This window comes from Aquarana catesbeiana, linkage group LG04, assembly GCF_042186555.1.
Source record: "Aquarana catesbeiana isolate 2022-GZ linkage group LG04, ASM4218655v1, whole genome shotgun sequence".
NCBI lineage: Eukaryota > Metazoa > Chordata > Amphibia > Anura > Ranidae > Aquarana > Aquarana catesbeiana.
The window spans coordinates 651,455,460-651,471,886 of NC_133327.1; the positions used below are offsets into that span (position 1 = coordinate 651,455,460).

At 41.3% G+C, this 16,427-nt stretch overlaps 1 protein-coding gene and 1 long non-coding RNA gene across 6 annotated transcripts in view; one reads left to right on the forward strand and one right to left on the reverse strand.

The window, feature by feature from the left end:
* Positions 1–16,427, reverse strand: part of THADA (THADA armadillo repeat containing) — a 904,047-nt gene that overhangs the window by 419,198 nt on the left and 468,422 nt on the right. The gene's annotated exons all lie outside the window — the stretch shown is intronic.
* Positions 2,073–5,124, forward strand: LOC141141617 (uncharacterized). Its single transcript, XR_012244168.1, has 2 exons — positions 2,073–2,866; positions 4,831–5,124. It is a non-coding gene; the product is annotated as an uncharacterized lncRNA (long non-coding RNA).

A 16,427-nucleotide genomic window follows, 5' to 3' on the forward strand; every position in this document is an offset into this window, starting at 1 on the left:
TCTTCAGTGAGCGGTCCGGTTTAAGATAAAAGTGGTCTCTGCAGCGGATTCGCCGCAAGATAACTTTTATCAGCGCCGGGAGAGGGACCCCTTCCGCGATCGGATCCTTCCTGTGGCCTGACATGGAGACGCGGGGAAGATGACCCCCACCCATGTCCATATCATTGCAGGGCGGAAGCGACGTCAAAACGTCACTTCCGCCCATAGCTCTTAAAGGGCCATTTTTTTTTTTAAATAAAAAATGTATTTGTGTTTTTTTTTTATTGCATTTTAGTATAAATATGAGATCTGAGGTCTTTTTGACCCCAGATCTCATATTTAAGAGGTCCTGTCATGCTTTTTTTCTATTACAGGGATGTTTACATTCCTTCTAATAGGAATAAAAGTGGTACAATTTTTTTTTTTTTAAAAGTGTAAAAATAAAAAATAAAAGGTAAGATAAATAATAATAATAAAAAAAAAATTTAAACGTGCCCCGTCCTGACGAGCTCACGTGCAGAAGCGGACACATACGTGAGTAGCGCCCACATATGAAAACGGTGTTCAAACCACACATTGAGGTATCGCCGCGATCGGTAGAGCGACAGCAATATTTCTAGCACTACACCTCCTCTGTAACTTAAAACATGCAACCTGTAGAATTTTTTAAACGTCGCCTATGGAGATTTTTAAGGGTAAAAGTTTGTCGCCACTCCCCGAGCAGGCGCAATTTTGAAGCGTGACATGTTGGGTATCAATTTACTCAGCGTAACATTATCCTTCACAATATAGAAAAATTGGGCTAACTTTACTGTTGTCTTATTTTTTTTAATTCGAAAAAGTGTATTTTTTCCAAAAAAAAGTGCGCTTGTAAGACCGCTGCACAAATACGGTGTGACAGAAAGCATTGCAAGGACCGCAATTTTATTCTCTAGGGTGTTAGGAAAAAAAATGTATAATATTTGGGGGTTCTAAGTAATTTTCTAAGAAATTAAAAAAACTGTTTTTAACTAGTAAACAACAAATCTCAGAAAGAGGCTTGGTCCTTAATTGGTTAAGACAATCATTTCTATGGGGAGTTTTTATTTTTTACATGCATCAAGTATTTTAAAAAGAAAAAAAAAAAAAAGAACAAGCCAAAAATAAATTAAGGAACTGAAAACACCAAAAGCTGAAGAAATACAGCAAAATATCATGCAAGTTTCAACTTACAAATATAAATGTGAAGTAAAGTGATACTTTTTATTGGGCAAGCAGGTTAATACCACAATCCTTCAAGACATCTAAGGTTCTCTTTTGTTTTAGGATTTGACATGAAAACAACCCCACAGATGTTGTTGCCTGATCTGGAAGATTGAAAGTGGACAAGAATCAACAGCACAATGCAGTACAAATTGTCCAGGTTAAAGCGGAACTTATCCCAAAAGAGGAAGTTCCACTTGTTTGCACCCCCCCCAACCCACTCCTCCAATGCTACTTTTGCCACTTTTGGGGGGTACCTGGTTTTGACAGGTACCCGCTCACACACCTGGTCAGATGCGCCACGGCGATCTGAGACAGAAGTTGCTCCCCCCTCTTTCCCCTGCAGCCTTCAGGGACACATCACAAGTCCCAAAAGACAGAGGGACCATTCACAAAGCACTGGGCGGCTCGCGCATTCACAGTAGGAAACCAGCTTTGAAGCCGCACTGCCAGTTTCCCCTACTTAAGATGTCGGCGCCTGCACCCGAAGCTAATTGAAGAATCGCTGGATCCCTGGACAGGTAAGTGTACTTATGATAACAGTCAGGAGCTACAGTATTTGTAGCTGCTGACTTAAAATTTTTTTTTTTGGGGGTGGGGGGGGGGTTCCTCTTTAAGGTGACCAGGTATCCATGATCACCTCAAATTGCGGTGCGGTTCTGCCGCGATTATCGCATGATAATTTGCGCAGCAATCGGGGCAATCAGCATCACGGGAAGCATGTCGCACCAAAGTAGCTCCTTGGGTGACATGCTCCCTGAGATGTGGATTTCCACGATTGCAGCGCAAATTATCGTGCTACAATCGCGGCACACCTGCACTGCGGTTTGAGGTGTTGATCAAATGAATGGCGTCTCAAATGCGAGTTCCGCGATTTGTCATTCACACATCAGCGTTGTCAAATCGCGTGCCGATTTGCGGCAAATCTGCCCGCGATTCCAAACGCTGTAGTGTGAATGCAGCCCAAGGGTGTCTCCACTGAATGAAGGAGCAATGAGGACACCTTTGGACAGCAGCATTGTCCAACTGCAGAAAGGGTAATGTTGTATGCAGGTTTCCATAGACTTGACTAACAAATTGAAGCCAAACTCCAGCACACACTTCCTAAGCAGTTACAGCAAAAGTTTTTTTTTTTGGGATAAAGATTTTACATAAATGAGTAAAAGCTGACTAGTGTACGCTCCCCTGCCAGGGGAAAATGGTTTGCCTCAAACCTCTAATTTCCACATTTGTTGGACAGCATGGTCTGGTAAAGTAAGTTAAAAAATACAAACTCATTGGCATGTACATGAGGTGAAAATAAAGGAAAGAAGCCAGAGGAAACTAATGCAGACTTGGTAAGCTGCAATACATTAAAGTTAGTTTTTTAGGTTTAATAGCACATTAAAATGGTTGTAAACCTCAATCATGAAATCTGAACAAAGCACATACTGTATATCTGTAGTGTTTACTTGTCTATCTCCAAAGCTTTAAGTGTCGTTTCTCTCTGATGTTTTGTTCCTTTGCCATCAGCAGGAGTCACGTCTGAGACTGCAGCTCTCCACCCCCTCCTCCCTGCTCCTCACAGATACAGAAGGACTTTATCACAAATCTGCACCTTTGAAGGGATGTGGAGAAGAGAAGACTGCAGATAAACAAGTAAAACGTATGTAGGAGGATTTGTTTCATCTCTGTGTATCATCTGAAGCCAGTCACTTCACAGGGTATATATATGAGAGGGTTTACAACCACTTTAAGTCAGCACAAAATACAGTAAACCATAACAGCCAATTAGCATTAGGTTACTGAAGCCAGATTGTTATTTCCCCTTATACATAGTCATTGCAGTTGACACTTCTTTATTAAACAGTCACATATTTTTTTTTTATAAGAAGCTTTTTTTTTTTTTTTTAAGTGCAATTATGTTGGTTTATATTATGAGGTCAGTTTAGATGCAATCAGTACTTCCTTAATTGCAGTGTGACTAGCAGATGGTATACACAATGTTTAGTGCAGTGCTCTAGATAATACACATGGGGGCAGGAGATTAAATTATTTTATACATGAATCACTATTCATATTATGTTGACTGCCATCTCTTAGTTATATTAAAGGAGCTGTAAAGTCTCAAGGTTTTTCACCTTAATGCATTCTATGCATTAGGGTGTAAAACCTTCTGTGCTGCAGCTGCCTCCCAGAGCCCCCCTTTATCTTACCTGAGCCCAATCGTTCCAGCGATGAGCACCAGCCCAGCTGCTGTCTTGGGTTCTCATTGAATAGATTGATAGCAGTGGGAGCTGCATTGGCTCCCACTGCTGTCAATCAAATCCAGTGACACGGGAGCCGGGGGGGGGGGTCCTGCTATCTGTGTCAATAGACGCAGCAACAGGACACGGGAGCGCGCCTGCACAGGTACACCCATGGAAAGCGTGAGGGCACTCGATGCGGAGGAGGAGCCAGGAGCGCCGCCGGGGGTCTCCAGAAAAGGGGGATCGGGGCCGCTCTGTGCAAAACCCTTGCGAAGAGCAGGTAAGTATAACATGTTTGTTATTTAAAAAAAAAACGATACAGTTATACATTTATGTCTCCTGAGAAAAAATTGAAATTAAAGTGGTGTTTTCCGGCCGAAATGATACTTTTTAAATAAAAATATCACTGTAATACACAAGCTTAATGTATTCTAGTAAAGTAAGTCTGTAAACTAAGGTCTGTTTTGTTAGTTTATAGCAGTAGTTTGTTATTTTATAAACTTACAGCAGGCCGTGGCCATCTTAAGTGTGGGCATCTGAAGCCAGACTGTATTTCTTCCTGGATCTCATCCTTGCAGATCTCGCACATGCTCAGTGCAGCACAAGCAGTGTAATAGGTTTGAGGTCAGGTTTCCATAGCAATGGCAGTGTCAGGGGAAGTTGCCACCCCTTCCCAGAAGGCATTGCAAACAGGAAATGATGCGATGGGCCACGGCCAGGGAGGAGGAGGTGAAAAATAAATACAGCAGATATACAGTAGGTGCTGAGAAAAAAAAAATTTAAATATCCAATTCGTTTACAGTGCGTAGTTTAGTGAGGGATGCTGAAGAGTTGTAAAAGTGGGTGGAACTCCACTTTAACTTTCCTCATGCCCTTCTGCTCCTATTCTGTGACATAACATCAGAAATGGTCTATAGCTGTAGTCAGTTACTTAAAGAGACACTATTAAGAAGTTTGACCAATCAACTACAAGGGCTCATTGACAAGGGCGCCCACAGAGAGCCATACACCATAAAAAACAAGCGTATTCTTGTGCCCGGGAATGATAGGCGTTTGTGAACAGCCTCCTGTACAAATCAATGACTCACTGAGGCTATAAGCAGGTAACCGCACATCCCAAGCATTTACTTGCATACAGGGATGGATGAGTAGCCCTGAAAGCAAAAACAATAGCCTCTGTATGCAACTAAGCACTTGGATATGTGGTTCCCAGTATACCACAGCCTGTCACTAATTTGCACAGGTGGCTGTACACAAACACCTAAAAATTCTGAATGAACACTCTGCACGTTACTATACACCCTTTTTAGCAAACTCTGCATAATGAAAGGGATTTTTACTCAGCTGTCGGCTAATTGTCAGCTCTCATCTCTCTCCACAGTTAACCAGCTGTTGTGGATCTGCTCGTCAGTCCCGCCTACTTAAAGATCTCCAGCTCACTTTATTCCTACCTTCACCTTGGTCACATCACAAGAAACCATCTCCTGCGTTCCTGTTTTAAGACTGGCTTTGCTGACATCCCTTCTGGCTCCTTATCCTGCTTGCTGTTCCTCTACTTGGATCCCTGACTTCTGGCCTGGCTGATTACCCGATCTGGTTACTGGACTCTGGCTATGCTTTGATTACGCTTACTCGATTTACCTTTTTATTAATAAACAAGTGTGATTTTACTGTACTTCTGTCTCGGTCTGGTTCATGGTTTCTGACAGGTATAAGGGATTGAAAAAGAAGGTGGAGGAGTTTACAATCTATTAGAATATAAAGGATGGATACAGAAGGTGGAAGAGCTTGAAGAGGTTACAATATATTAGGGTATACGAGACTGATACAGAAGGTGGAAGAACTTAATCACAATCAGAGCATACTGGAGGATACTAATAGTAGATCCAACTTACAGTCTATTGGGGTATAAATGATTGATGCAGAAGGTGGCAGAAGTTGCACTCTAATTGGAAACAAGTGAATAAGAGAATACAAAAAGTTAGAAGAGCATACAAACTTTTAGGGAAAAGGGAGGATACAAGCTAGAACTTCCAATCTGCTGGGCTATGGGGGGATACAGAAGTTGTAAGAGCTTACATACTATTCAATTATAAGGAAGGCACATACATATACAGAGAGTAGAAGAGCGTACAATCTAAACTGGCTTAGATGGAGGAGATAGAAGGTAGCAAAGCGTTCAATCTATGAGGGTTAGGAGGGATACAAAAGGCGGAACAGCTCACAGTCTATTCGAGTATAAGGGAGGATACAGAAGGTGGAAGAGCTTACAATCTAATGGGGTGTAAAGGAAGGATATAGAAGGCAGCAAATCTTCTGATCTATTAGGGTTAGGGGGGAGATAGAAAGAGGAAGAGCTCACAGTCTATTAGAGTATAAGGGGAATACAGAAGGTAGAAGGTTTTCCAAACTAATACATTTTTTAAGTCTTCAAAAATAAACAAGGGAATGGAATGGTTGCTGTAATCAACCTTAACCCAGCATATTGGAGCTCAGGGGAAATGAATGTCTATAGCTATGTGCAGCAGTCAAACAGTTACATTTATATTTATTGACCAGCGTAAACATACTGCATTGATTCTTCATCTTTCTCTCCACCCTATAAATCATTGGGAATTTTCCTATCTGAGATTAAACAAACATGTATGCGGGTGCACAAGCTGATTCATGCAGTGTTGAGAAATGTTTTTGGCTGGATGCTGGATGTTAATATTATTTGTCCGATAAGCACTTTTTACCTATTGACTTTTACCTATTGAATCACTGCAGGATTTAAGTCCTCAACAGTCGGTCACCTTGAAAACATTGGCTTTTGAAGGTACCCATAGACATTAGATGGCAGTCTTAAACTGGTCAACGTTCATCTAGGAACAATCTCTAAGTACACATCCAACCTTAGAGGGGTGCCATGTAATGTTGTGGCCCTGAATTCTGCAGCATTCTCCTGTAAATCCAGGGTGGAAGCTGGGCCCTTGATGCCCTGGGCTTACAGGAAACAAGTTGAATGGCTTTGGACATCATTTAACTCAGAAGAGAAGTGGTACAGCAATGCTTAATTGGTGACTGGTTGTGTCTGGAGAGAAAGAACTGAAGAGAGTGAATACTGCAGTTGGAGCTTATTATTTACACTATACCTTCATCCGTAATCAAATGTTATACAACTGGTAGGTATTAGCCTATTGTAATTTGTCCACAAAATGTTGCAGTTTTGAATTTTCCTGGATGCAGCCGAATTGCAGCTGATTTGCAGACATGCAAAAAGTATAAATTATGGGTTTAGACTTTACTGACTACTTGCTTATTCCAAGTCTCAGCCTTTAAAAATAAGAGTGCAATGGCAGTTCCCATTTTCTGTCCGCCTAGGTTCAGCTTAAGCACTTCCCTACCTCCATACGTTAATATACGGCCTGGTATTGACGCGGTTCTAACGGAATTAAGGTGAAAAACCTTCTGTGCTGCAGCGTTCTCCCCCCCCCCCACACCCTTTTTCTTACCTGAGCACGATCCGATCCAGCGATGCGCACAAGCGCAGTGACTCCAGCCACTGTCTCTCACCTCATTGGACAGCCCTTGGCTCCCGCAGTTGTCAATCAAATCCGGTAACAGTAGCGGGAGGCAGGGCTGAGTCCCGCTGTCTGTGTCTATGGATGCAGAAGCGGGACTTGGGATGAAGAGGAGGATCCTGGAGCACGGGGGGGGGGGGGGGATTTGGGTGCCAGAAGACCACTATAACTGTTGGTTTTATACAATGTTTTTCATTAATTGTGTCTATATGTACGAATTAGGGATGCACTGATATGAAAACGGATGAAGTAAAAGTATTGGTACTCCGTATCGACCAAAAGTATCGGTACTCGCCGATAAAAAAAAGTAGTATTGATGCATACCTATTACCAATAAAGAGAATACTTTTAACTATATATTTTGTAAATATAATTCACTGAGGGGGTTACACCTTTAAAGTCCCCTTATTTATCACTTTGTTGCAAGCATAAAAAGTCTGATTCTCACAATTAAAACCTTTACATTCTTGAAGCACATACAAACTAAAGATGGCAAGATAGTGGCAACCATCAGGGAAATACCTGGATCTTTGAGGACAAAGCAAAGGGTTGCTTCAAAGGGTAACCCACAAATCATATTGTAATTAAATGTTCTCAAAATGTACCTTTCCTTTTCAATCTGCAGCTGCTGTAATTTTCTGAAAATGCAATGCAATATGGCTACCTGGAGTTGCTTTGTACACAGAATGTGTACTGACCACCCTCCAGAAACATCATTTCCCGCCTGTGTGATTGGCTCACCAATTTTCCCAGAAGGCTGCCTAAGATACAAGTCAGAATTCAGGCATCCCCTGCAACAAAAATGTCATTTTTGGTGAGATACTCCCAATAGGAACACGTCCAAAGGGATGCAGGCCCAGCAGATTTCATCATTAGTGCTCTACAGCTGCGCAGCTGACAGATCATTATGAAACCACTCCCATTAGACCCATTTAGGACAGACTCACAGAGGAACAAACAGTGATTTTTTTTTTCTAAAATAACACAAAGGTAGGAATCTGCAACAAAGTTTCTTATAATCCTTGCAATGTACATAGATCACCCAGGGGGGAATGTTTTTTTCTTAACAAAAGCGGCGTTACGCTTTAAATAAAATAGATATAAAAGGCAAGTTTTGGCTCCAACATAATGAAAACATCAGTTGTTATTAAAAAAATAATGCTTAGAAAAAGTCTTTAGTCTCTGACTTCATTATTAATAAACTTAGATGAGAGTCCAAGTCACCCTGACCTGTAATAAAAAAAATATTAAAATGACAGAAATTGAACATAAAAATATCAGCCAAAGTAATTTGGCCAGCTGGTTCTGGACAAAAGCCTACAGAGGATCTATCTCAATGATTTAATTTAAAATTTATATTGTTTTGATGTACCAGGTAGAGCAAGGTTCACGGCATTCAGCCATTTAATGTCTCTTTAGAATGGTCCAATTGGCAGAAGAATATTGTTCAGGGTTTTATTGCACTGTATCCAGCCACTCCCGCACCATAGTTTAGCAGTTAATATCAACAAATCTATCAAGTTCTAATTACACATTTATTTTTAAATTCCTACAGTAATATAAGTAATTCTTCACATTTGCAATGTGATGCAAGCTCTCCAAAGTTGTCTAGTAAGTTTGAAGACACTTAAAAGCTAATCAGTTTGTCAAACTGACAATGACAGCAATTTTGTGAGCAGACTACTTTGGCGCATTGGCTTCCTTGATGTGGTGGAGCAAACGATATCAACGAGGAAGGGGAGGTAAGTCTCCCTAGTCTCTTATTATCTTCTGCAGTATGTCTCCAGTCTCCAACTACACACCTGTAGCATGTCTACAGTCTCCACCTACAAACCTGTAGCAGGTCTACAGACTACAACTACACACCTGTAGCAAGTCTACAGTCTCCAACTACACACCTGTAGCATGTCTACAGTCTCCAACTACACACCTGTAGCAGGTCTACAGTCTCCAACTACACACCTGTAGCAGGTCTACAGTCTCCAACTACACACCTGTAGCATGTCTACAGTCTCCAACTACACACCTGTAGCAGGTCTACAGTCTACAACTACACACCTGTAGCAAGTCTACAGTCTCCAACTACACACCTGTAGCATGTCTACAGTCTACAACTACACACCTGTAGCATGTCTACAGTCTACAACTACACACCTGTAGCAGGTCTACAGTCTACAACTACACACCTGTAGCAAGTCTACAGTCTCCAACTACACACCTGTAGCATGTCTACAGCCTCCAACTACACACCTGTAGCAAGTCTACAGTCTCCAACTACACACCTGTAGCATGTCTACAGTCTCCAACTACACACCTGTAGCATGTCTACAGTCTGCAACTACACACCTGTAGCATGTCTACAGTCTCCAACTACACACCTGTAGCATGTCTACAGCCTCCAACTACACACCTGTAACATGTCTACAGTCTCCAACTACACACCTGTAGCACGTCTACAGCCTCCAACTACACACCTGTAGCATGTCTACAGCCTCCAACTACACACCTGTAGCATGTCTACAGCCTCCAACTACACACCTGTAACAGGTCTACAGTCTCTGACCACCATTTACCCTTCAGTATGTCTGCAGTATGACGTTCTCTCTAGAATAACATATACATATTATATATGCACATTATGTGTGGCCCTTTGGTGATGACAGGGGCTGTAGTTGATGCCCCTTTACCCCATCAGTTAACAACCACTGCTCTAAACCTTGTCACCTATACTCCTCTTCTTCCTCTTTTCCATTCTTAGGATCCATGCACACTAGGTGGCTAAAAAATGCCAGAACCTATCGCAGAAAAAGCAGCATAAAAAATGCTCATAGTGGCTCATATTGCACAAAACTTTATTAGAGTTTATGGGCATTTGCTTTTAATAAGCATTTTTTCCCCCAAAACATTCCCCTCTGCTCATTTTTCACTATAATGAATGTACACTTGAAAACGCAGAACGGTCCTAAATGCCACATTTATGAGTGTCAAGCATATTTTCTGTCCAAAAGCACCTCTCAAAAATCACGACTCTGATGGGTTTTTTTTTCTGCTTCCTCAAAACGCTTTGCTGCAAATATGCCTGTAAACTCCCTAATGTGCATGGACAAATAGACTAACATAGAACTGCTTACAGGCTGAAGAACACAAATGCCAAAAGCCTGTATAAGCAGCATTTTTTATGCCCAGTGTTCATAGACCCCAAGATCTACACTATATTACCAAAAGTATTGGGATGCCTGCCTTTAAACGTATATGAATGTTAATGGCATCCCAGTCTTAGTCCGTAGAGTTCCATATTGAGTTGGCCCACCCTTTGCAGCTATAACAGCTTCAACTCTTCTGGGAAGGCTGTCCACAAGGTTTATGAGTGTGTCTATGGGAATGTTTGACCATTCTTCCAGAAAGGCATATGTGAGATCAGGCACTGATGTGGATGAGAAGACCTGGCTCCCAGTCTACGCTCGAATTCATCCCAAAGATTATCTATTAGGTTGAGGTCAGGACTCTGTGCAGGCCAGTCAATTCCTCCACCCTAAACTTGCTCATCCATGTCTTTATGGACCTTGCTTTGTGCACTGGTCCAAATCATTTTATGGAGGGGGGATTATGGTGTGGGGTTGTTTTTCAGGGGTTGGGCTTGGTCCCTTAGTTCCAGTGAAGGAACAGTGACAGTGTCAGCATACCAAGACATTTTAGACAATTTCATGCTGCCAACTTTGTGGGAACAGTTTGGAGATGACCCCTTTCTGTTCCAACATGACTGCACACCAGTGCACAAACAGGGTCCAAAAAGACATGGATGAGCGAGTTTGGGGCGAAGGAACTTGACTAGCCTGCAGAGTCCAGAACTCAACCTGATAGAACACCTTTGGGATGAATGAGAGCGGAGACTGTGATCGGGGCCTTCTTGCCCAACATCAGTGCCTGACCTCACAAATGCACATCTGGAAGAATGGTCAAACATTCCCATAGACACACTCCTAAACCTTGTGGACAGCCTTCCCAGAAGAGTTAAAGCTGTTATAGCTGCAAATGGTGGGCCAACTCAATATTGGACCCTACAGACTAAGAATGGGATGCCATTAACGTTTATGTACAGGCAGGCGTCCCAATACTTGTGGTAATATAGTGTATATGTCCCTATAGGACTAACAAGCCTCTGTTAATACCTCTTGTGAATCCTCATCTTTGGGAGATGGTGATCCTGATGAAGGAAATGATGCAGATATTAACATTGTTTTCAAAATGTGTTGTACACAGAAGTTAGTAATAATTCGATGTTAGCTACACACTTGTACACAATGTAATTGTTGGCTGTAATGTAATTGAATGTTTATATTTAAGACTAGACCTCCACATATATCCTGAGGAAATGGACACAAGGCCGAAAGAAACATGTCAAGAAAAAAATGTAGTCCCTCACATCTTCTATGTATCACTTGTGGATATATTTAGTATCAACGTGTTAACTAAAAAGTAGTGGTTCTCACCCTTGCGTGACCCGGGTATGGTATTTTCCCTCCAAAGCCTTTCATCTCAACTGTAGGGGCTGATTCTCTTCTTTGTGCGCTGGGTTTTATGCTATGTGGAGCACTTTGTTTTTTGCATGGTGACATTTCCATATTTGCTGAGGCTGGTTGGAGAGAGTCCCTGGACTTGGACGCTTAGTGCCTGCTTTGAGATCCCTGGCTGGGGTTGCAGCCATCCGCCCCTTGGGTCTCCTATAACTAAGAGACCATTTCTATCTGGTAAGAGGCAGCAATTTTTCCAAGAGGTGGAGGTCTGTCTACGCACTCTATTTTTCACCACAGCAAGATTTTGTTACAATATTTCACAGAGCACTTGGAGACAAGCCATTTTTTTTGCATGTTTTTTTAACACGGATGGACTTTAATCAATACTGTTCTTGTTTAGCTATGTACTTTTTTTAGGTTTTTTCCTTTATTTCTTTATTTTTTTATACATCAATTTTGGTTTAGTTTTTTATCACAGATTTGTCACAATATTATTCCTATAGATATTCGAGATACTCACTTGTCATTGATTGGGTCATGTAATATTGACTTTTTCACACGGACATAGTTTATAATATTTGTGTCCTATTTTATTTAATATTATTTTCAGTTTTATTTATTTTCACAGTGTGTATGTATATTGTTTAGCACTCCTACAAAATGTATTCACTCAGTGATTATTATTCACCTTCACATTCCCATGAGGTTTTCTAGGCATTTGCCTGTTGTCACTTTTAACCTTTAGCGCGACTTTTTGATTTTTATATGATTTTTATAGATATTAACATTGTTTTCAAAATGTGTTGTACACAGAAGTTAGTAATAATTCGATGTTAGCTACACACTTGTACACAATGTAATTGTTGGCTGTAATGTAATTGAATGTTTATATTTAAGACTAGACCTCCACATATATCCTGAGGAAATGGACACAAGGCCGAAAGAAACATGTCAAGAAAAAAATTTAGTCCCTCACATCTTCTATGTATCACTTGTGGATATATTTACATACCTAATAAATACGGGGTGATATCTTGGATTTTTACCATCTTATCAAGTTTATGGTTTCAGATTTATATATTTTTGGGAAGGCTGAGTGCAATGGTTAACCGGTTCCCGACCGGCGCACGCCGCTGTACGTCGGCAGAATGGCACGGCTGGGCAAATGGGCGTACCTGTACGTCCCTTTGAATTTGCCGCCGTGCCATCGCGTGCCGGCAAGGAGCTCCGTGAGTAGAACCGCGGGTCCCGTGGACTCTATATCCGCAGGGATACCTGCGATCGTCTCACGAAAGAAGAACGGGGAGATTCTAATGTAAACAAGCATCTCCCCGTTCTGCCTAGTGACACGGTCACTGATCTCTGCTCCCTGTGATCAGTAATGTGTCACACACAGCCCCTCCCCCCTACAGTTAGAACACATCCCTAGGACACACTTAACCCCTACAGCGCCACCTAGTGTTAATCCCTTCACTGCCAGTCACATTTACACAGTAATCAATGCAATTTTAATCGTACTGATCGCTGTATACATGTGAATGGTCCCAAAATCGCGCCAAGATTGACCGAAGTGTCCGCCATAAAGTCGCAGTCATGATAAAAATCTCTGAAAAATTAATACAAATGCCAAAAAACTATCACCTATTTTGTATACGCTATAACTTTTGCGCAAACCAATCAATACACGCTTATTGCGATTTTTTTTAATCAAAAATACGTAGAAGAATACATATCAGCCTAAAGAGGAAAAAAATGTTTTTTTATATATTTTTGGGGGATATTTATTATAGCAAAAAGCAAAAAATAATGCGTTTTTTTCAAAATTGTCGCTCTTTTTGGTTTATAGCGCAAAAAATAAAAACCACAGAGGTGATTAAATACCACCAATTTTGTTTGGGAGCCACGTCGCACGGCCGCGCAATTGTCAGTTAAAGCGACGCAGTGCCGAATCGCAAAAAGTGCTCTGGTCTTTGGCCAGCAAAATGGTCCGGGGCTTAAGTGGTTAACAATCATGCATTTTTTTCATGTTTCATTACTTTTAATGTAATGAAGGAAAAAAATATTAATATTTTATCAGTACAATTTTAGAATTATATGGTATTGTTAAAGTCCCGTTGAGATGTGGTACCAGCTAATAGAGTGTCATAAAACCCACAGAAATCTCGATATAGGAATTCTAAAAACTCTACTACTTTACAGAATTATGTTTAGTTTCAGAGAGAAACCTGCTACGTGAATAAAAAAAAAAAGCATTGATTCTCCACCTTGAAAAAACTACTTTCACCTTTGCTCTATACGGTGTATGAGTAGGAAAGTTCACCTGACATCATCGGTTAGTAGCTGTAAACATTAATACATTCACGCTACTTATTTTTATCTGAAAGAGAAATACAGAAACTGCTAAGTTTCACCAGAGAAATTCCCCAAGGAGGACAGGCAAATGGGCCAAAAAAAAAGCTTGCGGCCTTTTCAAACTTTTATTTGCTAATACTTGTAAAATACACACTGTGTAATAAGTGTGTATGTCTGTGTGCATATGTGTGTATGTATATACTGTATACAGTGCCTTGAAAAAGTATTCATACCCCCTGACAATTTCCACATTTTGTCATTTTACAACCAAAAATGTAAATGGATTTTATTGGGATTTTATGTGATAGACCAACACAAAGTGGCACATAGTTGTGAAGCGGGAGGAAAATGATAAATGGAATTTTTTTGTACAAGTAAATATCTGAAAAGTGTGGCGTGTGTTTGTATTCAGCCCCCCTTTACTCTGATACCCCTAACTAAAATCTAGTGGAACCAATTGCCTTCAGAAGTCACCTAATTAGTAAACAGAGTCCACCTGTGTGTAATTTATTCTCAGTATAAATACAGCTGTTCTGTCAAGTCCTCGGAGGTTTGTTAGAGAACCTTAGTGAACAAACAGCATCATGAAGGCCAAGGAATACACCAGACAGTCAGGGAAAAAGTTTTGGATAAGTTTAAAGCAGGGTTAGGTTATAAAAAAAAATATTCCAAGCTTTGAACATCTCATGGAGCACTGTTCAATCCATCATCCAAAAATGCAGAGTATCGCATAACTGCAAACCTACCAAGACATGGCTGTCCACCTAAACTGACAGGCCGGGCAAGGAGAGCATTAATCAGAGAAGCAGCCAAGAGGCCCATGGTAACTCTGGAGGAGCTGCAAAGATCCACAGCTCAGGTGGGAGAATCTGTCCACAGGACAACTATTAGTCGTGAACTCCACAAATCTGGCCTTTATGGAAAAGTGGCAAGAAGAAAGCAATTGTTGAAAGAAAGCCATAAGAAGTCCCGTTTGCAGTTTGCTAGAAGCCATGTGGGGGACACAGCAAACATGGAAGAAGGTGCTTCTTCATTTTTGGCCTAAAAGCAAAATGCTATATGTGGGGGAAAACTAACACCGCACATCACCCTGAACACACCATTCCCCCAAATGGAAAGCCATCTATCATTTTCCTTCCACTGCAAAATTATGTGCCACTTTGTGTTGGTCTATCACATAAAATCCATTTACATTTTTGGTTGTAACATGACAAAATGTGGAAAATTTCAAGGGGTATGAATACTCTTTCAAGGCACTGCATGTGTGCGTGTGTGTGTGTATATATATTTATAGTAATATTCAGGTATTCAGGGAGTATAGCACCTCTGGATCACGTGCAATAGCCATTTGTCTTAAACATAACAGACTTTATTTTTTCTCTGGTTTTTTTTTTTTTTTTTTGAACAGTGCTCCGTGGGATGTTCAAAGCTTGGGATATGCTCAGCCTTGTCAGTTAGGTGAACAACCATGTCTTGGTAGGTTTGCAGTTGTGCCATACTATTTCTATTTTCAGATGACAGATTGTACAGTGCTCTGTGAGATGTTCAAAGCTTGGGATATTTTTTTATAACCTAACCCCAACCCTGCTATAAACTTCTCCACAACTTTATCCCTGACCTGTCTGGTGTGTTCCTTGGCCTTCATGATGCTGTTTGTTCACTAAGGTTCTCTAACAAACCTCTGAGGGCTCCACAGAACAGCTGTATTTATACTGAGATAAAATTACACACAGGTGGACTCTATTTACTATTTAGGTGACTTCTGAAGGCAATTGGTTCCACTAGATTTTAGTTAGGGCCCTTTCACACTGGGGTGGTTTGCAGGCGCTATTGCGCTAATAATAGCGCCTGCAAACCGACCTGAAACAGCCGCTGCTTTAATTCCAGTGTGAAAGCCCCAAGGGCTTTCACACTGGAGCGGTGCGCTGGCAGGACGGTAAAAAAAGTCCTGCTAGCAGCATCTTCGGAGCGGTGAAGGAGCGGAGTGTATACCGCTCCTTTACCGCTCCTGCCCATTGAAATCAATGGGACGGCGCGGCTATACCGCCGGCAAAGTGCCTCTGCAGAGGCGCTTTGCGGTGGTTTTAGCCCTTTCTCGGCCGATAGCAGGGGGGTAAAACTGCCCCGCTAGAGGCCGCATACCGACGGTAAAGCGCCGCTTACAATAGCGGCGCTTTACCGCCGACAACGCCCCCGCCCCAGTGTGAAAGGACCCTTAGGGGTATTAGAATAAAGGGGGCTGAATACAAATGCACGCCACACTTTTCACATATTTATTTGTAAAAAAAATTTGAAAACCATTTATCATTTTCCTCAAGATGAAGAATCCCAATATTTTCAATGTGCCCAAACACACCTGAGTATTATGTTACTTGTTGCCTGTTGCATAAAAGTTCGACCATGAGCTGCTTTGCAGAAGAGTCAAGTGTTTTGGCGCCACATACTTTAGTGTGAGCATCTGAAAACTGCTTGAAAAATGCAGGTTTATAAAGAGTCAATGGAACCAAAAACTCAAACTCCAAGTTGCATTGGACCTGCTGTATTTTAGC